This window comes from Tamandua tetradactyla, chromosome 7, assembly GCF_023851605.1.
Source record: "Tamandua tetradactyla isolate mTamTet1 chromosome 7, mTamTet1.pri, whole genome shotgun sequence".
Taxonomy (NCBI): Eukaryota; Metazoa; Chordata; class Mammalia; order Pilosa; family Myrmecophagidae; genus Tamandua; species Tamandua tetradactyla.
The window spans coordinates 111,266,567-111,279,279 of NC_135333.1; the positions used below are offsets into that span (position 1 = coordinate 111,266,567).

The window sequence follows — 12,713 nt, forward strand, 5'->3', positions numbered from 1 at the left end:
AGTTCTCCTAGAGAAGAAGGGCAGAAGAAAAATTCTGGTTGCTAGGGGTTCTAGTCTGTTGGATTCTAGTGGTGATACACTTGCTTCTAAAAGTGTAATGAGAACTGGTCAACTAGTATTGCCCTGCAATAATAACCTTAGAAGTAGATGCCATCAGTCGTAGTAAAACAGTAGCCTGCATCCTGCATCCTGGGAATACCTTGGAAAACCTGCCCTCAGATGGAACTGAATCCTAGGTTGTCACAATATCTAAACCTTTGTCCTCCTACCGTCAGAGATCCTCCGAGATTTCTATCTGATCTAAACCCTGGTGAAACTACTCTAGCTGTTTTCCATTAAAAACACACACACACACACACACACACACAAAATCCCCTCCTACCCCCAGGAATGAGACCCCTCTACCAGTACTTCAAGGTCCACCTTCCCCAAGAATGCATCCACCAAGACCACAGGATACTGTTCATCCTTCTTAGTCACTTTTTTTCCTGTAGTGCATCTTATGAAACTATAGAGTATTTGTGAGCTTTTTGTCTCCTCTTTGCTAGATTAATATTAGTAAATAAGAAGTGCATAAAGCAATTGAACTGCAAAGAAACCCAAACCGACTCAAAACAAAACAAGCAAACAAAACACTAGATTTCAAACCAAAACAAGACTATGATAGATGAGAAGTCTATTTTCAAGACTTATTTATTACATCATTAAATATGTATTGAGCATTTACCATGTGCTAGGCAGTGCTCTAAGAATTAACGATTTAATGTTAATAGACAGGTCTTTTGCTCTCATGAAGCTTCCATTCTACTGGGGAAAGGCAATTGACTGTGATTTGTGTTGTGAAGGAAATACAACAAGAGTAATTGGAGTGGTAGTAGGAAAGGGGGTAGCTACTTTAGGTAGTGGTCAGGGAATACCATTTAACCTGAAACCTGAATGATAGGGAGGAGCTAGGTAGCTAACCAGGTGAAGAGAAGAGATGGGGGGAAGAGTTCTCCAGGCAGATGAAATGGCAAAAGTAAAGGCCCTGTGGCAGGAATGATATGGCTAGGAGTGAGTGATGAGAGATCTATGAGATGAAGGTTTAGAGATGAGTTGCAGCCAGAAAATAAATAAGTATTTATAAGCAATAGCAAAAGATTTAACTTTCATTCTAAGTGAACCACAAAGCCAAAATTGTTATATGATAGTGTGCTTGGAAGATCAAATATGTTTCACATACTCTCTGAGTATTTAATTGCTTACTATATGTATAATGGCTATGAAATGAAAAGGAAAAGTATGGGTCCACCCCTTAGAAGGCTTATAAGCTTCCAAGGAAGGAATTAATAAATAGTGACAGCATTAAGGGAAAAAAATGAAGTAAAAATTAAGTGCTCAGTGAAAACTGGAGAGGGAGCCATTCCTTCAAATAGAAGAAATTAGAAAAGGTAGCGTTTGATTTGGGGTCTTAAGAATAAGTATTTCAACAGGAGTGGCGGTGGTGGGGAGCATTAGCCTATGGGAACTACATAAGCAAAGGCACAGCGGCAGGAAAGGCTAGGGTAGGTCCAGGAAACAGTGACTTGTCATATGGCTACCCTGCTGAGTGGGTGGGCTGGGAGATAAGCCTGGAAAAACAGGTTGTCAGGGTGTGGGGGTCTTAAATGGCAGCAGAGAAATTTGGGTTTAATTTACCTGGACATATTGGTTTACCTTAAGCGTGATGTGGATCTCCTGAGGCACCTGCACATTCCCAAACCCCAATATATCCCCAAATATACTGATCTGTATCTTTATGGGACCTGGGAATCTACCTTTTAAACCAACACCCCAGATAATTGTGATGTAGGAGGTCAAGGGAACCATATTTTCACAACTTTGGACTAAAGGGGAAAACCGAAGTCAACTTCGAGGACTCTGGCAAATTTAAGAAGGCTCTGATTTGGAAAACTGATTAAAGAGTTATCACTACTATAGGGGTAGAATCAACCAAATTTTGAAATTGACTGTGGGAGGAGAGAAGGACTGAAGTGTTAAAAGACAATGTCAAGCTTCTGCCTTAGGGAGACCAGGTGGATGCTGGTACTTGGTGCATATGGACCATCCATGCAGTCTAACGCGTAGTTGGAAATATGGACCTGTAGATTAGAAGATATGTGAAAGCACTAAACATATTAGTTTGGTACTCCAGAATAAATTCAAGACAAGTTAGAGAGTTAAATATAAAAAGCTAAACCATACAAAATAGAAGGAAATGAAAGTGAAAATTTAACCCATCTCAGATGGCAAAGGCCTTCTAAACATAAAAGCAACAAAAGAAATCCCAAAGAAAAAGATGTATGTAGGGGTGGTGCAATGGTGGCTCAGTGGCAGAATTCTCGCCTACCACGCTGGAGACCCGGGTTCGATTCCTAGAGCCTGCCCATGCCCCCCCCCCCAAAAGATGAATATATTAATAACATACCATACACAAAATTAAATTAAAAGGTAAACAACTGGTTAAATATATGACTCAGGACAAATAATATTCTTAAAAATACAGAGCTCGTATAAATCACAAAGGAAAACAGTAAGATTAGTTACTGCATGGAATAGTGGAAGTTGTTAAATAACTTCAACCTCTTGTCATAAAATGAGACCTGCTTTGTATCCATTAGAAATTATGGGGGTTTGTGGCATAGCCCAGTAGGGCTCTTGTGACAGAATTCACCAGGTTCCCAAGTGTTGATCTATGGGGGTTACCTAAAAATACCAATCTGCAATTTCTACTGTCCTGAGAGGAAAAGAGCTCAACTGCACCTTGTTCCACTAAGGCTTGCTACTTCAATGGAAATTCTTTAATGCATTCAGTCCTTCCTGAAGCACCATATGTCCAAAATGGATGAAGGACTAGGTTAGCTAATTCCGCAATGTCTAAGAGAGTAGTAGCTCAAAAGTCATCCTTTCAACAGAGAGATTGGGATGAATAGCCCAACCCTCTCATTTTACAGCTGAGGCTCAGAGAGGATGAATGACTTGCCAAGGATCATCTAAGTGGTTAATGATAGCACTTTATCCGAAGCATAATTTGGGAATCCTGACTCTCAAGCCAGCACCCTTTTTATTTAACAGTGCTGCCTCATCAGTCACAGGCTCTGGCCCCTCATAACAACGGGCCTTCAAAACATCACAATTTTGACTTCTGAACACTTCCCACTTTATCACTCCACTCATTAAGCTTTCCCCCAAAAGCTCCTAATAAACAAAAGGACTGTCCCCCCTCCCAAATACAAAATAATTAAAACAGTAAGACCCAAATAAAAAGGGGAATGGGATTAGACAAAAGACAATTCAACATAATCATTGTAGATATCCAAAGTACATGCAAATACACCTGCTACCTTTCCAAAAATTCTTGGTGAAGACCACTGCTTGGAGTATAAACAGAAAGAAAGGAGACAAGCAACGTCAAATCAACGTGTTCATCATGTACCATGGCTTAAATACCAAAATAACCATCATTTGTATTATTAACTCAAAAGCACTGTTAAGAAAATGAAAAACATAGAATGTTCATCCTCGGTATACTAGAACACTGTCTGGCACACAGAAGACAATTACCATAATAACCGCCTGCAATTTTATGAAGAGTTCTGAAGAGTAAATACAGACTTCGGATCACCAAAATAGCAAACAATCCTCAAACATTTTGACATTTTCTGCGCCACAACTCCCGTCACCCTGCCATCATCCCAAAAACAGAGTGCACCTTAGCAGGAAAACATATCCTCTATCACCAAGATGTGCTGTTAATAGAATTGTTTTCACTTCTGAAGCTTTCTCTTCCTAGGATAAAGTATTAGAAGGTTGAAATTTGGCCCCACCTTTAACCAGAGTCTGGAAAAAGTCTGAGTATACCAAGTTAAACAAAGTTACACAATGAAGCAATTTTTACAAAATAGCAATGCTTTGCTAAGCTGTCAATACACTGTTTTCTTTCCAGAGGTTCCACACTTCCAGGACTACCTGATAACGCTTTCGGTCTTAGCCCAGAACAGTGAAAATGGCTCCATCACTGTTTACTGAAATGCCACAGTATTAATAACATCTTCAAATTAATCACACCCTCAAAAGGCCACCGAGTTGGTAGAATACAAAGTAAGAAATTTAACAGTTATACAAACACACAGATTGAGAGAACTACGTATTGTCACTCAAAAGTTTTGCTGTCGTCGTTGATTTTTTTTTTTAAGGAAAAGTGGAAAGGGAAGTAGGGAAATACCTATATTCTCTGGCTTCTACTGCACTGTGAGTTGACCTTTAGTATAGCATTGACATCACTAATACTATACATTGCATCGTGGATTTGCCTACCATGCTTGGTTTTAAACTTTTTTTTTTTAATGGTAGGATGTTTGAATTTAGAATCCACTGGGGCACTGACACAATAAGAGGGACTTGTTTTGGCCCTCGAATAAATTCTTAAAATTATCTAGTACCATGTTATGTGCTGTTCTGTCAATGCAAAACAAAGAAGTATATATAAGTATACATACAGTTTTTTAAATCTTCTTTTCTGCAACTCTATAACTTATGAGAGGTCTAACTAAAATTTGTCCTTCATCAAGTGATAACACCACAGGAAATAAGAAAATGTTTGTTGAGGGTTATCTTATTTTGTATCTATATCATACCTCAAAAGAAAGTTTTATTTTATGGTTCTTGACATGTTTATCATTTGTAAATAGTATGAGTAATTATGTAAATAAAAAGCATTCCATTAAAAAATATTCCATTTAATCACAACTCAAAAGATAAAGACTACCTTAATACAAATGAAGACTTCTCCCCAAAAGGGGCATTGTCTTAAAGACTGATAACTCTCTAAATCCCTGTGACTAACTTGAAAAGTCAAGTAAGTAGAACCAACTGGATTAGGCGGATTTTTAAAAGGTGGGAATTAGGTGCAAGACAATAGTAGTTCAAATATCTCTCACCAGGATCAGTTAAGCGTTGCTGTAAGAACCAGTGAGGAGGCAAGTGAGGGTGCCAGATGGTTCGCTCCAAGCACCTACAACTTCAGGCTTTAGTAGGCGTAGCCAGGGGTGTACAGTTACCTAATATTAACACCTACGGATGGTGGTGACAGGTGCCAACGATATATGCACGATAGTAATTCGGGGGTACACATCCAGTTGCAAGGACTGCTATGCTCCCAACATTACCTCAAAGGGTGCAAGTGTCCTAAACAAAGCTCAGTTGCAGAATGGAAGGAGAGAAAAATCGAACAGGGAAAGAATGGCTGAAAATGGAGAATGGAAGGGTTCCGAGTATTTCTCTGGGACAGTATATTGAATTGTAATGAACTGCCACCTTCCTTCAACACAACAAAAAAGTATACAGTTAGAAAGGAGTGTTCCCGGTGGGAAAGGAGGTGGTCTTATCACTTCCCGCCCTTAGGTAGCAAAGGCTCAGTCCTACATAATTACTCCTCATCCCAGAATAGTACCTAGAAGTGAAGAAAGGGCAGAGGAGCATCGCCCACTGCTCTCGAGGGGAGGGGCTCATGCTCCTTGTACTCTCTCAGCCCCAGCAATCGCGGGAGAGAGAAGGAAGCCGGGGTCTCCGCGCACTCTCCCACTGTGGAGAATGTGGAAAGAGAAGGCCCTTGCCTGGCTAAGAGCTATCTTACCTCTGCGCTGCTACCAGCCCTGCAGTGGGTCCCAGGCGATCTACCTTGCGCACCTGTCGCCAGCAAGCTCCCGCACCTAAAGCACCCGCGGCCCCGCCCCAGTCCGGCTCAGAGCCCCGCCCCGGACCCCGCCCACCGCCGCCGCGGGCCCGCGCACGCCAGCCTGCCTCCGCGCGGCCTCGGGGCGAGCGTGCGCGCCGACGGCTGCGTGCACCGCCCTTGCGACTGCTCGCTTTTCTCTGCCTCGCGTGGCGCTGGCGTTGCCAGAGGCGTGGCTGCTCCTTCGGGTTCCTGCCTTCTTCCTGCTCCTCTGTGAAGAATCCCTGCAGTTTTGCAGCCTCGGTCTTTGTGCGTCGCTATTTTGTCCTGGATCCCTCCGACTCAGAGTTACTGCGTTTTGACTCAAGAGCTACTGGGAATTTTATTCTAAACTCAACTAGGCCAGCTCCCAGCTAGGGTCCTGGCGCCTTCGGAGTAAGTTCTGTGCAGGGTGAAACATTTTGGAGGACACTGTGGTGTAATGGAAAGAGCTATAAATTAATCCTGTCTTGGCCACTTGACTGTCATCAAGTTGTTTCACCTCACTGGATCTGAGTTCCCTCATAAGAATGAAGGGATTGGACGAGGGCAGCTGATCTCCAAGTTCTCCAGCAGTTGTAACCGTTATTATTCCCACACTCAGTTGGAGCTGTCTCTTGCTGTAGGAAACGTTTAGAGAACATCTAGTGAGAGGCCTACCATTTGACCGTTTTGTCCCCAGATACCTTCCCCCAATGCCGTACAGTTGTAGGAGTGCCCGTATAATATCCCTTCCCTTTTCTGTACCCTAAGGATAGTAACAGACTACAAGTTTTCTAAAGTTTTTCTGGTAACTCCTGTCCTGTATTACACATTTCAAAGCGGTTGAGAGAAATTTTGAAGAACAGAAATTTCGAGCAACAGTGATGAATAGATTAACCCAGTTTTTCCCTTCCTCCTTCAAATATCCAGCGTCAAGACGCTAACAAAGCTAGAAGGCCGCCTGGGGATGTAAAAGAACATGCAATATCATACAAGGGTAGTCCAGAGAATGCTTTCCCTTACATGTCGAGGTTCCTCAATATGTTTCTTAATTTTTTTTTTTTTTTTTTTTTTAGTTAGGCCAATAGGGACCCTGGTTTCCACTAACTTGGACCAGAGTTTTGAATTTAAATTTCAGTCTTGACTCAGCCACTTATCGATTAGGCAAATTTCTTGTTCTTCCGAATCCTCCCGTAATATCTTTTTGAAAATACAGCTAGTAGTATTCTGCAGCGGTTTTTATAAGCTTGCAGATGGATTACTAATTTTCAAGAATTTTGTAAGCCAGTTGTTAAGTACAACCATTATTAAAGATTGAATTATATAAACTTACAATTAAATAAATTACGTTATAAACAATAATCCTCAAAACTCATCACTTCATGAATTTTTTTTTACTTCATTTTCATCAATGGAATTTATTTCATCAATGGCTCTGCTCTTGAGGTTATTTGTCTATTTTGTCTGTATGATAGATATATAATATTTGCATTTCTCCCAGATCTATATTCAGAGATGCCACTGCCACCTTAATAGTACGCAATTGGCAATAGGTGGGAGTATTTACACCGTGGAAATTGGCAAGTGCTACAAATAAGGGCTTGATTTATTGTTTTTTGAATTTCTAGACGAAGTATCACAGGCTTTTTCTGTAAATAGCCAAATAATAAATATTTTAGGCTTTGCAGGAAATAAGGTCTTTGTCACACACCCAGCTCTTTTATTGGAGATCAGAAGCAGCCATAGACAATTTCTTAAACAAATGGGTGTGATGTTCCAATAAAGCCTTACTTACAAAACCAAGCAGCAGGCTGTAAGAGAAAATTTTAATAATGCCCATTGAATTCAAGAGTGCTGTTGGTGGCCTTTATAATGTGAATAGCACAAGAAATTGAGGAAATATTCTTCCAGTGTTTGAAAACTATTTATCCAGTTCAGCGAAGAAGTGGCTTATGTCATTGACAGAGGAATGAAGTTCCAAAGTACCTCTTCATTGTTTCACTTTCATCTTATTAACTTACATGAAAATGTCAATCAACATTTGTGTCTGTACTTTGGAAATGTTGTAAGCAACTTCTTTGCTGAATCAAATAGTAATCAAGCATTTATTTGTAGTCTGATTTTGTGGCATGTTAATTAAAAGAATTATCAAAACCAATCAATAGTGGTTAGGTGTAAACTGAAAAGTGAGGTATTTTAGATGAACATTTATATTATTTTGTAAGTCATATTAAAAAAGTATTAACAGAAATGTTAACATCAACCCCCAAGTGGCTTGTGAATTTTACTAACATAACATGAAATTATTTTTCAAATTCTGATCCCTAAAAGGCGACAGTGACAGAGTGACTTACTCTGTTTTTAAAATCTGAAGAAAGTAAAAACAGACCCAGAAAATAATGATAGGAATGAAACTTGTGGGGCGTCTAAGCAAATAAAAATGAATGCCAAAATTGTAGAATGGCCTAGCCTTGAAGAATGGCCTATCATTGAAGAAAAACCATCACATTCATCAAAGGAAGAAATAATCTTGCATTTCCAGATTATTAGAATGAAAAACAAGCTTTTATGTTTACAGAACACTACAAATGGCTTTGAAATAAAAGAATGTAAATTGGAATGTAAGTATCGTGTGATAGTTCACCATCTAGGAATGGCAGAAGAAAAATATGTCCATGTATGCAGGGAATGGAGGGAATATTTAGTAACCCCAAATGACACTAATAAAACTAAAGGAAAACTTGTCAAAAACAATAAAAAAAGAGGAAACTATAACAATTTTAATACTGTTTACAGATTAGTAAAATTTAATAGGCCTTTATTGATGGTGAGGGTGGTCATTAGAATTGAAAGAAGAAAACAAATAGGTCTAGGCAATTATTTACATAAATGATGCAGTGCAACAAGACAGCAGAACATACTGCAAAAGAAATTTATATGAAGATATTTAATAATATTGTAGAAGAGAATGCCTAAATCTGTGCCACAATTCGAAGAGAAACATTTAGTAATTAATCTCCAGGACACAGTTCAGTTAACTTCTGTACTGGTAATGATATTTGTTGGTTTAAAAGAATTGTCAGCCAGAACAGAGTGTATTTCCGATACATTATGGTTTACTCTAAATGATTGTGGCTTTAATAATGACTATTTGAAAGCAAATTGTTTCAGTGGTGCTGGTACAATACTGGGAAGGAAGTCGGGAGTAGCTACAAAGTTGTAAAAAATTTTCCTAAAATTATTTGGCACTGTTTAAACCATCAACTGCAGTTCACTATCTGAAATGCGGCAAGACAATAATTTAAAATATTCTGGATAAAATTTATACTGTTTATCACCAATCTAATAAAAATAAAACTGAGCAACAAAGTATAGCTAAAAAACTTGAAATTATTAAATTTGATCAAGCACTGAGCTCAAAGTAGGTGGTTTGTAGTTAATGGGCGGCTGCTCTTGTGTGGCATGCATACCTTTCATTATTTGTGCACTTTTTCTTCTTACTATGATCTGACAAAGAGAGTAGCTAGCATCAGTTTCTTGTAAGACCTTGCTTTAATGATCAGTGTTCTTGAAGAATTTTCATCACTTTTAATTGCATTGTAGTCAAGATCAACTAGCAGCCAGAAAGCAAAAAATTAAGCAAGTGTACTATAAAAACTTTGGGAAATTTAGAGTAGTAGTGGAAGGTAGGACTCTCAAGTAGAATATTTTATTAAGTCAGATAAGTTTAAAGACATTCCATTAAAAAAAAATAAATTTAAAGCTCTTCTTAGGAAAATGTCTCTAGAAATTAATGAATTTATGTATTTTATTAGACAAAAACAATAATGAATACATTTTAAATTATTTTATTTATTAGAAGCACCTACTTGGCCTAAAGAAGAACTGATTTTTTTAATTCAATTTTTTGAAATAATTTTTAAATTAAAAAAATATATATAACAACAAACAAACACAAACATTCTTAACATATGATCATTCTGGTCTACAAAAATAATCCGTAGTTCGCAATATCATCACATAGTTGCATATTCAACATCATGATCATTTCTTAGAACATTTGCATCAATTCAGAAAAAGAAAAAGACAACAGAAAAAAACTCATACATACCATACGCCTTACTCCTCCCTTTCATTGATCACTCGCATTTCAATCTACTAAACTTATTTTAACATTTGTTTCCCCTATTACTTGTTTTTATGCCGTATGTTTTACTCGTCTGTTGATAAGGTAGATAAAAGCATCAGACACAAGGTTTTCACAATCACACAGTCACATTGTGAAAGCTCTATCATCTTCAAGAAACATGGCTACTGGAATACAGCTCTACATTTTCAGGCAGTTCCCTCCAGCCTCTCCATTACATTTTGACTAACAAGGTGATATCTATTTAACACATAAGAATAACCTCCAGGATAACCTCTTGACTCTGGAATCTCTCAGCCATTGACACTTTATTTTGTCTCATTTCACGCTTCCCCCTTTTGGTCGAGAAGGTTTTCTCAATCCCTTGATGCTGAGTCCCAGCTCATTCTAGGGACAGCTCATTCCCTCCCACGTTGCCAGGAAGGTCCACACCCCTGGGAGTCATGTCCCATGTAGACAGGGGGAGGGCAGTGAGTTTGCTAGTTGTGTTGACTGGAGAGAGAGGCCACATCTGAGCCACAAAAGAGGCTCTCTTGGGGGTGACAAGAAGAACTGATTTTTACCATGAATAGCTAGTGGAAAAAAATTGTATCATTTAAATGATTTTTTTTTTTTTTTTTTGCCTGGGCAGGCACCGGGAGCCGAACCCGGGTCTTGGGCATGGCAGGCGAGAACTCTACCTGCTGAGCCACCATGGTCCGCCCTAAGTGAAATTTTAAAGCATGAAATTGATTTGAATGATTTTCAGGATTTTGTAGAAAGTGATATAGAATCAAACATTCCAGTCCTTGTAACTAGATAAAAAGCTAAAAAGCTACTATTACAGTCGGTAGTGCTAAAGCTGAAAGAGGTTTCAGTTTAATGAATATAATTTGTATGAGGGTGAGAAATGGTAACTTAACAGTTCAAATATCACATTTATTGACAATACATTTATTGGAAAAATTTAGCAGATAAGGATTGTTAAATGATGGCTGAATTACAATCATAGGTTGGCTATAGAAAGAATTTCATAAAAATCCAATGAGAGTAGGCCGTGGTGACTCAGTGGGCAGAGTTCTTACCTGCCTTGCAGAAACCTGGTTCAATTCCTGGAGCATGCCCATGCAAAAAAAAAAAAAAAACCAATATCAATGAAAGCTCTCTGTGAGAATCAGCCAGCTATATGGATTTCAAAATAAGAGTATTATATATTATAGGTAAGTTGTATGCTATTCAAATGCTTTATGTCAGTAAGGTTTTTAATAAGTTATATAGATAGGCACACATTTTTCTTCCCTGGAGGACCAATTATTTACCAGCGTACCAATGAGTTGTACCTGTTTTTAGGGATGATGTGGAGCTCAAATAAGAACGTGTATTTAAAATACTTGGTATTACCTACTATAGAGTTGATAAATGTTAGTTTTGTTCCTACTTTGGGAAACAAAATTCTTTCCTAATTTATTGACGTGGGAATTCAATGAAATATCATTTCTGATTCAACTGACAAAGCCAAGAGCTTAAACATCAAATCTTCCCTGTCCCTTTAGTATATAAAGGTGTGATCCATTAAGCGTTTAGTAAAACGAAACTATTCCTATATCCATAAGAATAATCCAAAGAAAAATGTTCCAAAAATTATCTGTACTGAATAATCTCGTGTATCAAATTGTTTATCTGGATCTAGTCGACTAACTGACAATTTTTTTTTCATTTTAGTTTCTTTTTATAGCTAATTGATCAGATGTCTCTATTGTAATATTAACATTCTTAAGTAAATATTATTTTCCTTAGGAGATTGTAGACTTGAGAACAGAATCTGTCGAGCCATATTCTCTTTTTTGTTTCCCTTGGTTGAAGGAATTGAGTCAACCAAATAGTATTATCTACTTCCAAACCATTTCCTATTTTACACATACCAAAGTCTGAATTTGTAAGCCTCTCACCAAAACACGAAAAAAAATACTTAGGCATTTGGAGGAAAGGAATGAGACTTGTTTTTGGACTCTTCCTATTTTCCTCTTGTAAGTGTGAAACAATTCTTTGTATTTGCTAATTTACTATAAGGAAGTAGGATTTATGAGTATGCTTTATTTCTGCCTCCTGTAGGTTGAGAATTTAATTAAATCAATGTGTTTATAATGAAATTCTTGATACAGATTTTATACGTAGTCCTACCAAAATAGCATGCTCTGTCTTAATTTTTTTTTGTTTTAGGCATCACTACTTATGGAAAGTGAGGGTTTTTCTTTCTTTCACCTACACAACAACTACACCTAAGACTACACCTTAGCGCCCTTGTTATTTCCCTATCATCTCCAAATAGTTAAAAAGTAGTATTGATTAGGTCAGTATTTAATGTTTATGTTATTTTGAATATGCAAATGCTATTCAGCCAAACCATGTAGTACCTTATGAATATTTTTTCTTTTGGCATTCTCTGGAATCAATAATTTACTTGTTTGTGTTGGTTTTCTTAGTTTTCTATCTACTTATTACAAACTTATTATAGATTTTCTACTTATTATAGACATATTTATTATATATTATTATATTGTTTTCTACTTATTATAGATTTTCTATCTACTTATTACAAACTGAAACCTAAACTGCCACTTGACTAAATCTCCTCCTGAAATATTCAGATGCATCAGGTATTCTATCAAATTTGTTTTTTAAATCTCTCCCAAAGGTATGGGATGTTTTTGGTTTTATTTTTTATTTTATTTCTTCTTTTTTTTTGGAGTAATGAAAATGTTCTAGAATTGAATGTGATAATGGATGCAGTTGATAGGTGTGATTGGATACTTTGGATACTTTGGATGGATTATATGGGATGTGAATATATCTCAATAAAATTGCATTAAAAAA

The 12,713-nt window shown here is 37.5% G+C and overlaps 1 protein-coding gene and 1 pseudogene across 3 annotated transcripts in view; one reads left to right on the forward strand and one right to left on the reverse strand.

Moving 5' to 3' along the window:
• The window catches only part of LIMA1 (LIM domain and actin binding 1), a 116,448-nt gene that overhangs the window by 73,680 nt on the left and 30,055 nt on the right, over positions 1-12,713 (reverse strand). The window contains exon 1 of one of the 3 annotated variants that reach the window (XM_077170868.1): positions 5,654-5,754. The exons of 1 other annotated variant lie outside the window; for it this stretch is intronic. The gene's annotated coding sequence lies outside the window, so the exon portion shown is untranslated. Of the gene's footprint in view, positions 1-4,958; positions 5,101-5,653; positions 5,755-12,713 lie in introns of those variants that run through there. One more of the 3 variants, XM_077170870.1, reaches the window with a different exon arrangement.
• On the forward strand, positions 6,427-9,541 carry LOC143690179 (E3 SUMO-protein ligase KIAA1586 pseudogene; annotated as a pseudogene).